This window comes from Bos indicus, chromosome 20, assembly GCF_029378745.1.
Source record: "Bos indicus isolate NIAB-ARS_2022 breed Sahiwal x Tharparkar chromosome 20, NIAB-ARS_B.indTharparkar_mat_pri_1.0, whole genome shotgun sequence".
In the NCBI taxonomy this organism is placed as follows: domain Eukaryota; kingdom Metazoa; phylum Chordata; class Mammalia; order Artiodactyla; family Bovidae; genus Bos; species Bos indicus.
Window position 1 is genome coordinate 22,274,898 of NC_091779.1, and position 18,216 is coordinate 22,293,113.

The 18,216-nt window shown below is 40.4% G+C and overlaps 1 protein-coding gene and 1 long non-coding RNA gene across 4 annotated transcripts in view; one reads left to right on the forward strand and one right to left on the reverse strand.

Annotated features, from left to right (window-relative positions):
* The window catches only part of LOC139177999 (uncharacterized), a 66,770-nt gene extending 51,494 nt beyond the window's left edge, over nucleotides 1-15,276 (forward strand). Inside the window, exon 2 of the long non-coding RNA XR_011562422.1 lies at nucleotides 15,043-15,276. This is a non-coding gene — a long non-coding RNA (uncharacterized lncRNA). The remainder of the gene's footprint in view (nucleotides 1-15,042) is intronic.
* Nucleotides 1-18,216, reverse strand: part of MAP3K1 (mitogen-activated protein kinase kinase kinase 1) — a 77,286-nt gene that overhangs the window by 34,341 nt on the left and 24,729 nt on the right. The window lies entirely within an intron of this gene.

Consider the following 18,216-nt stretch of genomic DNA (forward strand, 5'->3'; position numbering starts at 1 on the left):
TGCAGTCACCATCTGCAGTGATTTTGGAGCCCCCCAAAATAAAGTCTGACACTGTTTCCACTGTTTCCCCATCTATTTCCCATGAAGTGATGGGACCAGATGCCATGATCTTAGTTTTCTGAATGTTGAGCTTTAAGCCAACTTTCCACTCTCCTCTTTCACTTTCATCAAGAGGCCTTTTAGTTCCTCTTCACTTCTGCCTTAGCTGGTCTCAATTAGCAGCAGACTCCTGAGGGGCCTTCTTCACTTTGAACCTTACTCCAATCTAGGCTTCACAGAGCAGCCAAGGTCACTTTCCCCATTAAAACCCTCTGGTGGCTTCCCCCTGGGCTGAGAGTAAAAATCCAAAATGTTATGGCTTATGAGGCCCTGCATCATCCAGTCTTACCTCAAATGAAGTCACCCCCCTACACTCTGTTTCACTGACTGGCTCCATCTCTCCTGCTCAGGTTTTTTGCACAAGCTGTTTCTTGTCTCCTTTTTACCTCATTAATTTATACCCACTCAGTGGCTTTTCTTCAACTCCTTACAGACCCTTCCCACTCTCAATTAGGAACCTCTAGTTCCACTCTTCCACAGCTCTGTACTTTTTCTTTGAAGTGTTCACTGCTGTCGGCAAACCTATAAACTGCACTGCCCCCCAAACTAAGCTCAGTGAAGGCAGAGGACCAGTATTTGCATCCATGGCTATATACCCAACATCTAATAATGCCTGGCTTACAATCGGTATGAAAACAAATACTAAATGAATAATCATTTGTTAACATCTTTGGCAGTTCTGAGGACCTTCCTAGTTTTAAAATTTAATGATTACTCGTGTTACTTAATCTTTTTGCAGTTCTGCACTTAATTTAAGACTCAGTCTGTAACTGAAATGTTATTCAGTGGAACAATTTTCGTTGTTCCTAAATTGATCTGCAAATTTAAACCTGTTTTTTCTAATATCTTTGTAAGTAACAGTTATATACTATTAGTTCTAAAATGTATATTTTTTCATATTAAAAAAAATTATCCAGCCTAAGGAAAACAGCTAGGACCCTCTGTGTGTCCTGCCAGCACTCAAGAGCTTTAGCATTTCCAAGCCTTCCACGGGGACACAGGTCCTGGGCCCAGCCACCACCTCCTCCATTAAACTCGTATAAACTTTCCACTCACTCTTAGTTCAACTTTCTCATGCCTGTGCCTCACATTTTCAGTTCAGTTCAGTCGCTCAGCCGTATCCAACTCTGTGACCCCATGGACTGCAGCACGCCAGGCTTCCCTATACCAACTCCCAGAGCTTGCTCAAACTCATGTCCATAGAGTTGGTGATGCCATCCAACCATCTCATCCTCTGTCATCCCCTTCTTCTGACTTCAATCTTTCCCAGCACCAAGGACTTTTCCAATGAGTCAGTTCTTCGCATCAGGTGGCCAAAGTATTAGAGCTTCAGCTTCAGCACCAGTCCTTCCAATGAATATTCAGGACTGATTTCCTTTAGGGTTGACTGGTTTGACCTCCTTGCAGTCCAAGGGACTCTCAAGAGTCTTCTCCAACACCACAGTTCAAAAGCATCAATTCTTCGGCACTCAGCTTTCTTCACAGTCCAACTCTCACATCCATACATGACCACTGGAAAAACCATAGCCTTGACTAGACAGACCTTTGTTGGCAAAGTAATATCTCTGTATTTTAATATGTTGTCTAGGTTGGTCATAGCTTTCCTTCCAAGCAGCAAGCATCTTTTAATTTCATGGCTGCAGTCACCATCTGCAGTGATTTTGGAGCCCAAGAAAATAAAGTCTCTCACTGTTTCCATTGTTTCCCATCTGCCATGAAATGATGGGACCAGGTGCCATGATCTTAGTTTTCTAAATGTTGAGATTTAAGCCAATTTTTTCACTCTCCTCTTTCACGTTCATCAAGAGGCTCTTTAGTTCTTTGCTTTCTGTCGTAAGGGTCGTGTCATCTGCATATCTGAGGTTACTGATATTTCTCCCAGCAATCTTGATTAGAGCTTGTGCTTCAGCCAGTCCAGTGCTTCTCATGATGTACTCTGCATATAAGTTAAATAAGCAAGATAACAATATACAGTCTTGACGTATTCCTTTTCCGATTTGGAACAAATCTGTTGTTCCATGTACAGTTCTAACTGTTGCTTCTTGACCGGCATACAGATTTCTCAGGAGGCAGGTCAGGTGGTCTGGTATTCCCATCTCTTTCAGAATTTTCCACAGTTTATTGCGATCCACACAGTCAAAGGTTTTGGCATAGTCAATAAAGCAGAAATAGATGCTTTTCTGGAACTCTCTTGCTTTTTCCATGATCCAGCAGATGTTGGCAATTTGATTTCTGGTTCCTCTGCCTTTTCTAAAACCAGCTTGAACATCTGGAAGTTCACAGTTCACATTCTGTAGAAGCCTGGCTTGGAGAATTTTGAGCATTACTTTGCTACCGTGTGAGATGGGTGCAACTGTGCGATAGTTTGAGCATTCTTTGGCATTGCCTTTCTTTGGGATTGGAATGAAAACTGACCTTTTCCAGTCCCGTGGCCCCTGCTGAGTTTTCCAAATTTGCTGGCGTATTGAATGCAGCACTTTCACAGCATCATCTTTTAGGATTTGAAAGAGCTCAACTGGAATTCCATCACCTCCACTAGCTTTGTTTGTACTGATGCTTCCTAAGGCCCACTTGACTTCGCATTAAAGGATGTCCAGCTCTAGGTGAGTGATCACACCATCATGGTTATCTGGGTCATGAAGATCTTTTTTGTAGTTCTTCCGTGTATTCTTGCCACCTCTTCTTAATATCTTCTGCTTCTGTTAAGTTCATACCATTTCTGTCCTTTATTGTGCCCATCTTTGCATGAAATGTTCCCTTGGTATCTCTAATTTTCTTACAGATCTCTAGTCTTTCCCATTCTATTGTTTTCCTCTATTTCATCGCACTGATCACTGAGGAAGGCTTTCTTATCTCTTCTTGCTATTCTTTGGAACTCTGGATTCTAATGGGTGTATCTTTCCTTTTCTCCTTTGCTTTTAGCTTCTCTTCTTTTCTCAGCTACTTTTAAGGCCTCCTCAGACAACCATTTTGCCTCTTTGCATTTCTTTTCTTGGGGGTGGTCTTGACTCCTGCCTCCTGTACAAGGTCAAGAACTTCCGTCCATAGTTCTTCAGGTACTCTGTCTATAAGATCTCTTAGTTCAACTTTCTCATGCCTGTGCCTCACATTTTAGTATCTCTGAAATCTGAATGCCTTTTTAAATCAAACTGCTGTTATAATTGGCAGGGTTTTTAAAATTTCTCCATGGTATACAAAATAATGATACAACTTACAACCAATGGAATCTTAAATTCAGTAAAATGTAAATTGTATTCCACTTGCCCGCGGGGGAAAAAAATCGTACCTACTCAGCTTCATTTATCTCTGAAACAAAAACAAAATTGGGAAGAAAAACAAGTTTTTTTTTACATATTTATTGTTTTGTTATAATCTTCACAGATCAGACATAAACAGGGTTTTTCTTTTACCAGGTATGTGTGCATGTAAACCTCATTAATTTCCGGAAAGGTTTCATATCACTGTAGTCACTATTACTGTTACAGTGAAGTACTCCACTAATTTATACAATTAATCTGCTCCTTTAATTCTTATAATGAAAGTCACCATTTAAAAAACTTGTTTAAGAGTGAAGTAAGCCAGAAGGAAAAACACCAATACAGTATACTAACGCATATATATGGAATTCAGAAAGATGGTAACAATAACCCGGTGTACGAGACAGCAAAAGAGACACTGATGTATAGAACAGTCTTATGGACTCTGTGGGAGAGGGAGAGGGTGGGAAGATTTGGGAGAATGGCATTGAAACATGTAAAATATCATGTAAGAAACGAGTTGCCAGTCCAGGTTCGATGCACGATACTGGATGCTTGGGGCTAGTGCACTGGGACGACCCAGAGGGATGGTGGGAGGAGGGAGGAGGGTTCAGGATGGGGAACACATGTATACCTGTGGTGGATTCATTTTGATATTTGGCAAAACTAATACAATTTTGTAAAGTTTAAAAATAAAATAAAATTAAAAAAATAAATAAATAAACTCTATTGAAAAAAAAAAAAAAAAAAAACTTGTTTAAACCTGAGTCCCCAAGCAAGTATCAGCATAGACTTCTGACGATGACTTGTTATAAAAACAGAATCAGATTTGACAGTGACCTGCCAATACAATGAAGAGCACAGGCTTCAGAGTCAGATCGACGGGGGTTTGGGCCTGTTCGAGTGTCTTCTGTGTTGAATTAGTGTTTTCATCGGCTCTTTGGGGTTGCAGGGGAGAGAGATCGTTAGGGGTGATTTCAGTGCACAGCGAGGGACCCGTGAAGTTTCTCCCCTGCAGCACGTACACGTGGCCTTTGGAGAACATGGTGATCCACGCCCCGGGGAGACACCAAAGTAGCTTCAGTTGACTGACAGCATGGACGGGGGAGCCAGGTACAACACTTGTGTTCACTTTTATTGCTTCTTCCCCTCTCCCTGTCTCTAACCACATCTTCCTTCTGACTAACTTCTCTCTCTTCTCCCTTGTTTCTGTCTCCTTGCTCCTAGTTACTGCTTTGCTATTTTTGTCTATTTGGACGCCATTCTTCCCACAGTGATACTCTCCAGGTATCCCGTATTCAAACTCCCATAGAGAGAAGGTCTGGTTAAGATGTACAGCACCGTCCAGTGCAGGGGGTCTTTGGATCAGGGCACATTCCTGCGCCAGCCAACTGTGAACTGCAAGATGGGTTTAGATGTGTAAAGCATGGTGCCCCGGGTGTCAGAGACCGCTGGGAAAGGAAGGCGGCTATGACTGGGCAGGCCCTCTGGCCTCATGTCAGATGCCTCTGTGGCCTGTCCAGGACACTTGGCGCTGATGACAGAAGAGTGAATAAGATGTGGTAACCCGTCCCGGAGGAGCTCCCAGTGTGATGAGGGAAGCAGGTTCTTAAAAACTAGAGTTTATGCTGTATGATAATTAATACTATTAATAGCATCCTGGGAGGGAACGGCTAACTGCTGTAGAACGGTGGTAGGAAATTCTTTACTGAAGGCATATGAGATTTCAAAAGGTATATTCCTATCAGGAAAAAAATCCTCAAAGGCAGAGAGACATGAAATATCTTGGTGTGCTTAAGAAGAGGGTGTTTTAGTGCCATGAGAAGAGGCCAGTGGCTGGCATGTAAGAGGTTCCAGGAAGAGGGTCTTGTACATGATACGAATGAATATTAGAGTTTTAGAACCAGGGAAAATCATCTCCCAAAAGACAAGAGGAGGGAGAACTACAGGAGTGACAGTCTAATCAACAGTGCCTGGTACCAGATAAATGGAGGACTGAGTGGCTTCATTGAGAAGAGGCAAGTGAAGCATCTCGTTTTTTTAAATATTAGCAGGTAAATTCTGTAGGTCTAGAAAGAGACTAAACTATATAAACCTAACCTCAGGGGAGAAGGTTTTTTTTGAAGCTCTAGGTCAGTTACAGATTCATTCAAAAAAAGTAAGAAACCTCATGTTTTTTAAATAAATATGAAAGGAGGATAAAGCTTAATCTGTAACAATGTTAATCTGTTTAGATTAGTTCGTGTTTAAAAAAAAAAACTTTCTTGTTATAACTATATTAATTGATTAGATGATGAATCTCAAAAATACTGGAGTGGGTTGCCGTTCCCTGCTCCAGGGCCTCTTCCCAATCCAGGAATCGAATCTGGGTCTCCTGCATTGCAGGCACATTCTTACCATCTGAGCCACCAGGGAAGCCCACTTTTCAAAATCCTGTAATTTTTGGTGGAGAATAATTATAATCTTAAAACTCAAATGGGGTAATATTTTATTAGAAACAAATCCCTGATACCAGATAGATTTTTAGTATGTATAAGACAATTCAGAATAATTTTTAAGTGTGAATCAATCAAAATAACTAAGGTGGTATTAAACTGCTTATATTATAATCATTGTTGATAATTAGCTATTTGTTGTCTTTGTTATTTAACCCCCATATTATTCCACCCTTGATGAGTTAACCAGAACATGAGCTTTTTGAGGATGAAATTTTGTGCCTGTATCCTTCAAAGGACAAACTGGGAAGGTTTGCAGGCAACACTGCAGATAGTTTTTGTCCCCTGATAAAGATTTCTGGTAGAAATTCAATGTATGATAAGACTCATTATACTGTGGACATGCTCATACCAAGAAATCAACAGTCCTTTATCGTACTAAAGTCAGCATATTTACTCTCACTGAGGGAAAAAGAAAGTTACTAGTTTCTTTCGTTCTCAGAGCCAAATGCTCCTGAGCACAACCTGAAGTGAACTCTTAGGGGGCCTAGTTTTCATAATGCGAGCTACTTTTACATATTATGTTGTAATGTTGCATTACATAAAGATGGAAGGGTTACTCTTAACAATGATTTTATTTAGCCCTCCTTGCTCAGAAGAGGGAAAAGGCCAGCAGTTGCCATTGACCATATATCTCTGGAGAAATTATCTTAAGGGAAAATAGAGTTGTTTTACAACTAAGATACAGATTTTTTGGCCTCAGATCTAGGTCTCCAAATTTTAAGCACTTGTAAAACACTAAGTTTCCTTTCGCCCTTGAAGTCATTCACATCTGAATTTAAATCCTGTGTTTTTTGCATACAGACTTTATTACCTTGGACACATAACGTAACCTCCTGGTTTGTTGGTTTGTTTGTTTGTTTAATCTGCCAGTGGGATAGTAAAGAGTCTCATCATCGGGACTTCCCTGGTGGCCCAGTGGTTAGGACTCTGCTTCCACTGCAGGTGGCGCAGGTTTAATCCCTGGTCAAGAACTAGGATCCCACAAGCCCCATGACTAGCCAACAATAGAGTCCCATTCTCATGAGAACTGACTGAAGTGACCCGCCTGGAGCTGTTAGCACAGTGCTCTGTCCATGGTAAGGGGTTGCTGGCCTCTGTTGTTACAGCCTTTATGCGTCACCACACTCTCCTTATCCTTACCAAAGTTTCCTTCTCTTGCTTTTTACCTGGCAACTTAAATTTTAAGGATCCCAGAGTGGTCTAGTTTTGTTTTGGGAGATAGTTCCTCCCTTGCTCTCCCTCTTGCTCTCCCTCTTTTCGGTAACAAAGCTTATGGGTTTTAGTATATGAATTCCTGCTGCTAAGAGAACTTCACAGGTAGGCATCAACTGGGTGGCTCTGAATTGTGCCTGTCCCAAATAATTCAGTGTGTTTTCCAGGGTTTTTTGAGATTGCTTAGACACCAAGAGAATTGAGAGTCTAAAGTTATCCATAATCTAAACTGTTCTGGAAATCTTTATGTATACTAAGGTTCAGTTCAGTTCAGTTCAGTCACTCAGTTGTGTCCGACTCTTTGCAACCCCATGAATCGCAGAACGCCAGGCCTCCCTGTCCATCATCAACTCCCGGAGTTCACTGAGACTCACGTCCATCGAGTCAGTGATGCCATCCAGCCATCTCATCCTCTGTCGTCCCCTTCTTCTCCTTCCCCCAATCCCTCCCAGCATCAGAGTCTTTTCCATGCGGGAGACCTGGGTTCAATCCCTGGGTCGGGAAGATCCCCTGGAGGACGGCCTGGCAACCCACTCCAGTATTCTTGCCTGGAAAATTGCCATGGACAGAGGAGCCTGGAGGGTTACAATCCACTGGGTCACAAAGAGTCAGACACAACTGAGCAACTAAGCACAGCACGGTATACGTTGTATGAAATTAACCAAAATTAAACCAAAAAATTAGTGGATAATCACACTGCAAATACTCACTCTCTAGTTGACCTATGCCAACCTAGACACGGAAAGTGCCAGTTTTTCAAGGGTAAGTCCTTTCCCTGGGCCACACCCTGCTGCCACAAACAAAGCACCCAGAGGAACTGACGCCATGGGCTTGATAAACAATCAACGATCTGGAGTTAGCATAGCTGGTTATCACTCCTAATCAATGAAGATCTGGAAAATAACACTGCAGATGTATCCAGCACATGTAATAGACACATACAGCCTGTTTAACCCATAACTTCTACCAGAAATGAGTGCCTCTGGGGTATATAAACATTTCAAAGAGAACAGAAAGAATATTCAAAAGGTTTACTACTTTTAAATTAGCAATTCATAAAAGACTGATTTAACAATCACTGTATAAATATAGTAACAGGGAATTTACAAAACGCAGAGCTAATAGGCAATATTAAGCCATTTTTAAAGGTGGCAACTCTGTGGAAGCTTTTTTTGATGAAGTTTATGGAGTAAACTGGGCTTCCCTGGTGGCCCAGATAGAAAACAATCTGCCTGCAATGTGGGAGACCGGGGTTTGATCCCTGGGTTGGGAAGATTCCCTGGAGAAGGGAATGGGAACCCACTCCAGTATTCTTGCCTGGAGAATTCCATGGACAGAGGAACCTGGTGAGCTATAGCCCATGGGGTCGAAAAGAATCGGTCATGACTGAGCAACTAACACATATACGGAGTAAGCTACATGCCTCAAAGTCTTCCTTTAGAGAAAACAAGAGAATCAAAAAGAAAACTGTATTTTAACTGCACAGCTCTTCAATACTATATGTTTTTAATATACATGCTAGAGATGCATGAAAATATTTAAAGCAATTAATAAAGTCTACAGAATGAGTAAACTCCACAGAGAAGTAAATACTCCTGATAATTTTAAGTCAGTGTGCTACAAGCTCAGACATCATTAAAACAAATGTTTTTTAAGGTATATAAAATATCGGTAACTAGCAATTAGGACACTATTATGATCAACAGAGACTTAAGGGAAGAAAGAAAAAAGATTCTAGTTTGTTTTCTTTCATGAATCTTATTTTTAATTTTTCATTTAATTCTGCTCAAGACTATTTAATGATTACAAGAAACCTTTCTTGATCACAAACATTCGTTAAGAATAGTCAAATGATAAGACTGTCTTGCAGGTTTTATCAAAGTAAAGTAAATCTTATAAAATTGACATATGAGCATTTTGGATGACTTCAACAGCCTCCAAAGTCACTGACATAGTCAAGGTAAAACACCAAGGCTAGACTTTCAGGTAGGTAAACTTGTGCTGTTGTGCTTCCACAGCGTCCGATTCTTGCAACACCATGGGCTGTAGCCTGCCATGCTCCTCTGTTCATGGGACTGTCCCAGGCAAAAACACTGGAGTGAACTGCCATTTCCTTCTCCAGGGGATCTTCCCAGATAGTGAATAAATAACATCAAACTAAAGGGGCTATGTTTCTTGTGGCTGAAAACCCAGATAAACAAATAAAAGGTCCAATGTAAAGTGATTTTCTAAATCATTTCTTAATACCTACCCAGTCCAAGAAAAAAAATACAGCAGCAATGCAAAAACTTGGTTAAGATGTTTCCTTGGGGCATCCATGTCTCTCAGAAATGTAGCTAGTGGATCCCATTAAAAGCCACTACATCCAAGTTATTAATGTACCACAAACAAATCAATTTAATCTGTATTACTGATGTAATCACTCAGTAATGGAACCAAGATGTTCTATCAAAATCTGGAAAAAACAATCATTCTTCCTTCTAAACGTGCTAATAGATAAGTATAAAAATCATCCAATATAAGTATGAAACTAATTAGGTATACTTTATCAAGGTGGGGGGATAATACAAGATAGTAATCATATGTACTGACAAGTGTGTAGCTGACCAGTAAATGTCAGAAAATGTCAAACTGCAATAAAAGTTAAAACTCGTTAGAGGAAAAGATAATTCAGATAGCTCAAATATACAGCAAAATTCAAGGGGGAAGTAGCTATGTATAGAAAATCAAGGATATGCAATGACTATTAAAATTGACAAGAATTTTAAAGAAAAAGGAAATAAGATGAATAAAGTCAGTAATCAAATTAGATTAGTAAGGAAATTAAAATCCTAGAAAATTCAGCAATTTGAAATTTAAAAAAAAAAGGCAGCATTATTTTTAAAGAAGCAGTCAAAGAGAAAAACCAGAGAAGGTGAGGGCAGATGTCTTTTCAAGTTAACACCCCTCCTGTGTGGGCAGAAAAGAAAACAAAACCAACTGCAGTGAAACCAACATGTTGTCAGTTCTGTAATGTCTTAAGATTCAACTTCAATGAAATTCACTCACTTGTCTCAAATTATGAACTGAAATTTGACGACGATATTTATGCAGACAAATGAAAACTGTAAAAATGGTCAGAACTGGAGAGAAATACGAGTTTCATGATTTTATAAAAGTCATTGTCTCACAAAATATATGAATACCTTAGTGACAGAAAAACAGTGAGTGTAGTTCTGTTACCATGACAGACAAAACAAAATGGACTGACAAGTTACTAGCTGTCACTGGAATATTTACAACTTAAACTTAATATTGTACAAAAATAGTTTTTTTGGGGGGTATTCATCAAAGTAACCACTTCTGTAACAAAATTTATAAATACTATAATACTATTCTATCCACCTTCCCATGGGGTAAGAGTCACACAACTCTTCTCACTCGTGAACTGAGAAAATCTACAGGCTTAATGCAAACTGTTTTTTGAGAGCCAATGCTTACAGTGGGAGTTTAAGTATGGTTCCACTTCTCATCTGTTCCTCTCCAACAAAAACCCACGAAAGCTTCAAATACTTTTCACTCTGTAAGCTTGTATTCTTTTAATATTCAGTGCTAAAAATTCCACTGTTTATTCCTTCCTTTGTTGTGTCCTTGATAACTGACGAAGAACCTTTAGAAACTGTTAAAAAAAAAAAAAACACTGGGATGTGTGAGCATCCTCTTCCTTAATTGTTGAATATAGATCAGTAAGCAAGGAAAAGGATGCTAATTTTTTTACAGTATTTTGCTAAATGTGTATTTCCTTTCAAGAATTCCCCTTTCATGCTACTTGATGAGTCTAGGGTTGGGAATGTGTGAAAGACAACTGATGCATAAACTAAGTGAGCTTTTAGAGAAGTGTATTAGAAATCCCCATACACTACTACCATGGGGCCGCTTTCAGCAAAGCCGTGTCCTGTCCTCCGCCAAGGGCACTGGCACACGATCCGTGGCACAAGGCAGGCATCCAGGGGAGAAAGATGGCTGCTCCTTCGCCATTTTGGTTTTCATCAAAAAGATCCCAAGTTAGTGTTATGGTGAGCTCTTAAGTATGTTTCTCTGGAACATTCTCCAATGGGTATGTGACTACATTTTTACTAAGCCAATTATCTTGAAAGAAATGTGACCACTTGGGTTTGAATATTCTAAAGATCAAATGAACAAAACTAGTAGTTGGGAAAGTGGTATGTTCCTGCACACTTTCCCCTTTCACAGTTGAAGAAAAGTAAAGTTAAAAATGTAACATGAACTACTGTTGTTGAGTCGCTAAGTTGGGTCCAACTCTTCTGCGACTCCATGGACAGTAGCCGCCAGGCTCCTCTGTCCATGGGATTTTCCAGGCAGGAATACTGGAGTTGGGCTGTCATTTCCTTGAATACCTTCTGTATTAATAAAAACCCTTTGGTTGTTTTTAATGTTCCCAGATTAACGGAGAAGGCATATAGTGCTGAAGTAGAGCACAAAGCCCTCTTATAGCCTGTGCTAGGAGAATGATCTCTTTCAAACCCCATGGAACAGCTAGTACTATTTCTACAGTACTTCTTTCTAGCTGGTGGAAAGGCACGTTAACTGGGATGCTCAGAATGAGGAAGAATAACTTCCTGACAAATGTCGCTTTTCTTCTCTATGCTTTTAATGCTAGAAAACCATTCTGTTCAGTGAATGCTGGCATGCCTACTACGTGTAAGCTCTGAACTAGGCAACAGAGATACAAAGTGGGATAAAGAAAAAAGACAGGATCTCCATCCCTTTAGGCGCTTAGTCTAGCAGAAGAGAGAAAACGTGCCAGGACTGCTACAATAGGAGTATTTTAACAGATCATAAACAGCTTCAAGGATGGAGTGGATCTCCATCCTTAATTTTTTGTAGCAGAGTCCTGGAAAGACCTACAAAGGAGGTGATGCCTGAATAGTTTTTAAGGAAAGAAAAGGACTAGCAGGCATGAAGCTGATGAAGGTTAAAAGATTTCCTTGACAGAAGAAACAGCTTTGGTGAAAATAAGGTCCAACAGAGTACTAAACAATTTATGATTCTGTTTAGGAAACACTAGATAAAGTTAAACATATTCATTTAAAGACAAGTTCATCATACTTTCTCAAGAAGGAAAAAAAAAAGAAGGTAACAGTATTTCTCACACTAATTTGGCACAAAAGTCCTTATAAGCAAAACACCTTTGACAGAGTGGCGGTCCTTAGAATATACTGTGAGAAATCTGTACAGGATCATCTCTATATCCTTTCTGGCTCAAATTAGTCAATAGGTCTAAGAAGAAAAATACAGACAAGAAATTAATACCAGTTAATACTGTTTCAATGGTGGCTTTTCAAGCTTCCATAAAATTCAGCAACTGCCTTCAGTGAAATTAAGCCTCTAAAAATCAAAATATGGGTGATAAGATTATTTGACAGCCAGCCAGAGATGAGTAAACTCACCTGGTACGAACTCATCCTAAGAGCAGTGGATGTCAGACAATTCAAATTTGGCCTAGTCTAACCACTAGCAGAGACCAGTGTGTCAGTCGCTTAGTTGTGTCCGACTCTTTGCCAACCCCGTGGACTCCAGGCTCCCCTGTCCATTGAATTCTCTAGGCAAGAATACTGGAGTGGGTTGCCATTTCTTACTTCAGGGCATCTTCCTGACCCAGTGATTGAACACAGGTCTCCTGCATTGCAGAGGCCAGAGTCCGTCACTAAGATCTGCCCCAGGCCCATTGTATTCACTCTGCTTAAGATTTAAGCCTGGAGAGAAGACAAAGATCAGCCAAGAAAAACCCCTGACAAGCCCTTACTTTAAAAATCTCTACACGCCTAGAGGAAGACCCCAGAACTTGAAATAAAAAAGGGGCCTGGGGAACGGCCCTTGCTTCTCGAAAACCCCTGGAGCTCTGGCATTGCGGAAGCACTCACACGTCTTCAGCGCTGATGACAGCGCTTCCGCAGTGACTGGTGGGGAGCAGGTCAGGGGAAAGCAGAGGCAGTGAGACGCGTGTGGCCGAAGGAGGCAGTGCCATCCAGACACTGTCACTGTTGTTTTTCAGTCGCTCATGTGTGTCCAACTCTTTGCCACCCCATGGACTGCAGCACGCCAGGCTTCCCTGTCCATCGCCACCTCCTGGAGCTTGCTCAAACTCATGTCCATTGAGTCGGTGACACCATTCAACCATCTCGTCTTCTGTCATCCCCTTCTCCTCCTGCCCTCAATCTTTCCCAGCATCAGGGTCTTTTCTAATGAGTCAGCTGTTCACATCAGGTGGCCAAAGTACTGGAGCTTCAGCTTCAGCATCAGTCCTTCCAATGAATATTCAGGACTGATTTGCTTTAGGATTGACTGGTTTGATCTCTTTGCTGTCCAAGGGACTCTCAAGAGTCTTCTCCAACATCACAATTCGAAAGCATCAATTCTTCCACACTCAGCCTTCTTTACGGTCCAACTCTCACATCTGTACATGACTACTGGAAAAACTATGGCTTTGACTAGACTGACCTTTGTTGGCAAAGTAACGTCTCTGCTTTTTAATATGCTGTCTAGGTTTGTCAGAGCTTTTCTTCCAAGGAGCAAGCGTCTTTTAATTTCATGGCTGCAGTAACCACCTGCAGTGATTCTGGAGCCCAAGAAAATAAAGTCTGTCACTGTTTCCACTGTTTCCCCATCTATTCACCATGAAGTGATGGGACCAGATGCCATGATCTTAGTTTTCTAAATGCTGAATTTTAAGCCAGCTTTTTCACTCTTCTCTTTCACCTTCATCGAGAGGCTCTTTAGTTCCTCTTCACCTTCTGCCATAAGGGTGGTGTCATCTGCATATCTGAGGTTACTGATATTTCTCCTGGCAATCTTGATTAAAGCTTGTGCTTCATCTAGCCCAGCATTTCGCATGATGTACTCTGCATGTAAGTTAAATAAGCAGGGTGGCAATATACAGCCTTGACGTACTCCTTTCTCAATCTGGAACCAGTCCATTGTTCCACGTCATCCAGAGAAGGCTACAGGGAACTGCCCAAATCTGTCCACTAGTACATGACAGGTCCTCACTGGGGAGTTTAGAAACTACGGGGGTGTCTATTAGGGGCACGGATGGGGCAACAGCCACCCAAACCAGTAAAATCTCAGTTGTATACTCAGCAAAATCAAAAGGGCTTCTTATTCAAAGGAGATGGCATAACTTGATGTACACGTTCCTGGGATAGGGGAGATAAAGAAGCTGTACCACAAGTGTCATCAAGACATATGGCATGGTGATCAGTGATGAGAGTTCCGGAGCTAGAAGGCCTGGGTTAAAACCCAAGGTCTGACACGGACCAGCTGGATGGCTTTGACCCAAGTTATTTAACCTCTCTGTACCTCAACTTCCTCACCGTAAAAAGAATAATACCTACCATAGGATTAAACACGCGTACAGGTAAAGTGCTCAAAAGTAAGTTCACCCCCCTAATTTGCTTCCAGTAATTTCCTTTTTCTGTAAAATGGCGATAATAGCCAATACTTCTGATGTACTTCCTATGTACCTTGCACTGTTTTAAACCCTTTGCATACAGTTATCATCTCAGTTTTACAAAGAACGAACATGGATGAAGCACTTAAAATGGCGTCAAGTGTATGGTGAGCACACACTAAATAACTACAACCACCACCATCCTCATTATTACACTGCTGCTGTTCCTTACGGAGCCCCTCGTCCGTACCGGGTACTATGCCAGGGGCTCCATGAAACCTCTCACAAAGCTACAAGGTAAGACTCAGTGTCCACACTGTGCAAACAAAGAAACTCTGCTGGGAAGATTAATAAGTCTGACTAAGAATCCACAGTAAGTGGGAATTCTGAGTTTCCAAACCAGGTTTCTCCGGCTTTGAGGCCCTGTGCTCTTCCTTCTGGTCTATGTTCTTCAGTTTCCCTTAACAATATGTTAGTTGAAAAGCAGATAACAATAACAAAATAAAACTATTTTTTCTGGTTTCAGGAGGAAATAACGCTGATTAGAGACGTCTGGGATGTGAAGACTGCTAACAGGCTACAGGGGCCCATTACCTCTGGGGAGCGAGGAGGACGAGGGTAAGAAGACAAAGGAGGCTCCAGCTGTGTCTAAAGCACACTCATTTCCTTAACATCCAACTGCAGCAAATATGATAAAATATTAGCATTTCTTAAATATGGGTAAAGATTTTATGGCTGTTCATTATATTATTCTCTGGTATTTTCCCTCTGCATGGCTGAAATATTTCCTTAAAAATAAACATGTGCTACTGAATTAATAACAGGATTGGGAAGTCATAACTAGGCCATTAACCAGCTACAGAATCTTTTTTTTCATTTTTTAACTTTACAATATTGTATTGGTTTTGCCATATATCAACATGCATCCACCACAGGTATACACATGTTCCCCATCCTGAACCCTCCTCCCTAGCTACAGAATCTTAAGTAATCCCCAACCTTTCCGGAATTCAAGAATTTAACCAAATCAGATCAGACTACAAGATGTTGTTTCAGGGACACCCAGAATGAACATGGTTCATTTATTAATTGCTCTTTAGTTGTTAATTAATGGTTAATTAATTGTTGCTGTTTAGTCACTATGTTGTATCCCACTCTTCTGGGACCACGTGGACCATAGCCTGCCAGGCTTCTCTGTCCATGGGATTTCCCAGGCAGGAAGACTGGAGCTGCCATTTCCTTCGCCAGGGGATCTTCCCCACCCAGGGATTGAACCCACATCTGTTTGACAGGCGGATTCTTTACCGCCAAACCACCTGGGAAGACATCGTTCATTAATGCTACAATGTGAATACTACAGTTCTGCAAGGGAGATATAATATCAAAAAATATATAGCTCAACAGGATCCACAGACTCTGTTAATTCTGGAGAGTACCTTCCAATAGTTTATTTGCATAAAATATTCTTTGTACATCTATAATTCAGTGTCTCCTGGTGTTTTAAAATGTGAGAATCCTTTTCAACATTACCATTACCATAGAACAAACGTGGATCCATAGACTCTGTGAAAACTCAGGCTGGAAATTACTAAAACTTTTGGACTCAGTTTCCCTAATAGTCACTATGGTAAAATCAATTCAAGTCTAATTACTAAAAAAGGGTGAGTATTATGTACAATGGACTGTATCAGAGCTCTCTCAGAAAGCTAAAACAACTGTCAGGAGAAACAGTCAAGAAAGGAGGGCCCAAAAAACATGGATTTACATGGATTTTTTTTTGACACTGAAAACATTAACTTTCCTAGTTGGTTTTTTTTTTTTTTTTTTAAAGAAAAGAACCACAACTTTCTCCTCCTTAAAGAAACATAATCATTCTGCATATTTAAGTGCTTCAAGTCAAAAAGCTGTGAAGCAGGAGCCAGAAATGAGAAATGAAGCATGGTGGCTTTCTGGCCAAGCCTCAGCTTCAGCTGTGACAGCGTCCCAATATGAATTCTAACTCCCCCAGTCCAGAGCTCTCTGCCGCCACCAAGCCTGCTCTTCCCAAAATGCAGTCACTGCAATTTATTTTCTTATTTATTTTACTTTTAAGCTCTACTCTCTTAGATGCAATTTATTCTTTAAAGTGAAAAAAAAAAAAAGTAATTCATCTTTGGTGAATTACATTTGATACTTAGGACATAAGCTTGACATATTTGGATTAGACAACTTAAAACATTGTATATGGAATGATACCTTACACTGTAACTTCGGCAGATGGTGAGGGACAGAAAGGCCTGGCGTGCTGCAGTCCATGGGGTCGCAAAGAATCAGACACGACAGGGCGACTGAACAACCACCACCTTACATTATATACTGTTTTGTTTTTGACCTCAGGATTTTAACACAAAATATCATCCCTCAGTGGGCTATATTATTAATCTGTCTACATCAGCAAGTATAAATCAATTTAGCATACAGTTCACCTCCTTAAAAAAAAAAATCACTCCCTACTTGCACAGTCCAGTAAACAAGTGGAAAAGCTGGAGACAGTTGATGCCTTTAGTTCAGTTCAGTTCAGTCGCTCAGTCGTGTCCGACTCTTTGCGACCCCATGAATTGCAGCATGCCAGGCCTCCCTGTTGCCAATACACCACTAACGTGCCAATAAACTTCAAATGATGACCATATAAATTCCCAAATGAAGTCTTTTACTTCTGATACTGGTGTGTCTGCTTGTGTTCATGTTCTCAACCTTCCACAGATAAGAACTACCAAAAAGCACCATGTAATTTACTCTGCATCCGGTGTTTGGGATTTGTAACCTCAGGAATCTCCCCAAGTGACCTATGGCCAAGTTGTGATCAGTCTCTGTACTAACGTCCCTGAGGAGACTGAGGTCTCCCCAGTAGATCCTGACCAATGTCGTATGTTCCTCAATCCCTTTCAATTATTCCTGGGAATAATTCCTATTCACTGAGTGTCCACACACACATCTTAAAACAAACACAAACCCTTTCAGCTAGAGAATACATTAAAATAATGGGAAGGTTTTGAAACTTGCAAAGTGCTGAATCATGCTTATATTTAGGTTTTGTTTCTGCAACTGGTTTTGGAGGGCTCAAACTCCCTCTAAGAAAACTAGCCACCCTAGGTTAATCCACTAGAAGACAGGATCAAGAGTGAATCTAACTGCTTTATTCACTGTCAAAAATTATTGCAGTTAATTATAGCATACAGTTGAAGAAATCAAAGATTCAAAGGGAAACAGAACACTCTAGGAATGGAATGAGAGAAGATAAAATCTTCATTCAATAGGTGGCACTCTTTCCTTAAAAATGTAACAGGCAATTGTTAAAAATAACATCTGCCCACTAATAACTTGAAAGAGAAGGCACATTAATTCCAATATCCTGTCCCAAATACGGTCTGAATCATTATATTGTCTTCTCATTATATAATGTCGTTATATAATTGTATATATAATGTCATTATATAATGACATTATATAATGTCTTCTCATTTCAATGGACTGTAGGTATTCTTAAATATGCTTATTTTCTTTTCACTGCATCAAAAGCTACAATTTAGAAGAACCAAAGCATTGTGTTTATTTTAAACTGGTGGGTTTTGATGTAAAATTTAGCCTGATATATGATTCAAAACACATTCTTCCTAACCATTTTCTGATTTTTAAAGAACTTCATTATAAAAGAATAATC